Genomic DNA, 1,670 nt, shown 5'->3' with positions numbered 1-1,670 from the left:
GACAACAAAAATAAGTTGTCATTATTCTTTTCTTTAAATTGTTTAAGTTGACTCCTCATAAGGGGTGAATTCATGAGTCTCCAGCAAAAAAATACTCCATGTCCATCAGAATGTCTCTGGAAACCAAATCCCCACCATGTAGAGCCAATTAGAATCACAGGTGACGAGTCAAGTAGGTTTTCCTGTGCCAGTCTTCTCAAAACAAGCATACCTGTTTCTAGAATAAGTTATTTTTAAATTACTATTCATGATAGTTACCTTTTTAACTAAAGGATAGTGAACCCAGAATTTTTGAGTTAATCTAGAAAATTGTATTAATAATTATAATTAGTTGCTGCATTTGTGTATAGCGCAACACAATCATTACAATCTTACATGCCAACAATATAAATTACAATATCAGACATGAATGAGATGATAAGAAATTCCCCTTCACAGTAACCAATATAAATTCAAAGTATTGCTGCACGATTTAGTGATTTGTTTAATGAAATGAGATAAGAAACCAATTAGAGAGCATCACTTAGGAAGTATTGCTTGTTTTAATGCAGTTCTCAAGGCTTCTATAACTTCCTTGTTTCTCAGGCTGTAGATAAAAGGATTTAGCATAGGAATTATAATAGTATAGAACAAAGAATCCATCATATCTTGATTATCTGTTTGCAATGATCCAGGACGCACATACATGAAGAGCATAGAGCCAAAGAATAAGGACACAGAGAATAGGTGAGCCCCACAAGTGGAGAAGGCTTTGCTTTTGAGATTTTGTTTTCAGAATGGCAAAGAGGATACAAGTATAAGATATTAGGATCGACAAAATGGTAAAGACCTGAATTGATCCAGAGAAGATAAAAACCATCAAAATATTAATAGAAGGGTCATTACAGGAAATTTTATATAAAGGCATGATATCACAAAAAAAGTGATGGATTTTGTTGGAGTGGCAGAAACGTAATCTAAATAACAAACTCACATGGAAGATAGCATGAAGAAAGCCAACTACATATGAAAAGAGAGATAGCTGGCTGCATAACCTATTAGTCATCACCACTGGATAAAGCAAGGGCTTACAGATGGCTACATATCTGTCATATGCCATTGCAGCTAGAATGAAAGCTTCTGTGCTTGCACTGAATGAAAAAAAGTCAAATTGTGCCATGCATTCAGATAAGGATATTACTTTATTGTGGGTTATGAAGCTCAGCAACATCTTAGGACTCACTGTGGTTGAAATACAAGCATCAGTTAAAGCTAAATTGCCAAGGAAAAAATACATAGGGGTGTGAAGGTGAGAGTTCATCCAGATAACCACAATCAGTCCAATATTCCCCACCATGGTTAGGATGTAGATACCCAAGAACACCACGAAGAGGAGAAACTGAAGTTGTGGATGATTTGTAAATCCCAAGAGAACAAATTCTGTTACCAGTGTTTCGTTTTCATCCATCATGTCTACACAGGATCTAAAAGCTACATTAAAAGAAAGTAAACATAGGTAGTCACAAAGATATATGAAGGGTAGACATTTTCTAATGTAATATAATGTTTTTCTCTGATTGTTTCTTATGTAACACATTTAAATTTCTGATTTTTATGTTTAAATATATTTTAGGAATAAGAAATATTCTGAAACTTGCCTATTTGTAAAAACTAAATTTTAAATAAATGCA

The 1,670-nt window shown here is 33.7% G+C and overlaps 1 pseudogene; it reads right to left on the bottom strand.

Annotated features, from left to right (window-relative positions):
- Nucleotides 1-519: 519 nt before the first annotated feature.
- On the bottom strand, nucleotides 520-1,450 carry LOC140511831 (olfactory receptor 5H18-like; annotated as a pseudogene).
- Nucleotides 1,451-1,670: the final 220 nt, after the last annotated feature.

This window comes from Notamacropus eugenii, chromosome 6 (assembly GCF_028372415.1).
Source record: "Notamacropus eugenii isolate mMacEug1 chromosome 6, mMacEug1.pri_v2, whole genome shotgun sequence".
Classification (NCBI taxonomy): Eukaryota; Metazoa; Chordata; class Mammalia; order Diprotodontia; family Macropodidae; genus Notamacropus; species Notamacropus eugenii.
This window is presented reverse-complemented; position numbering and strand designations above follow the sequence as displayed.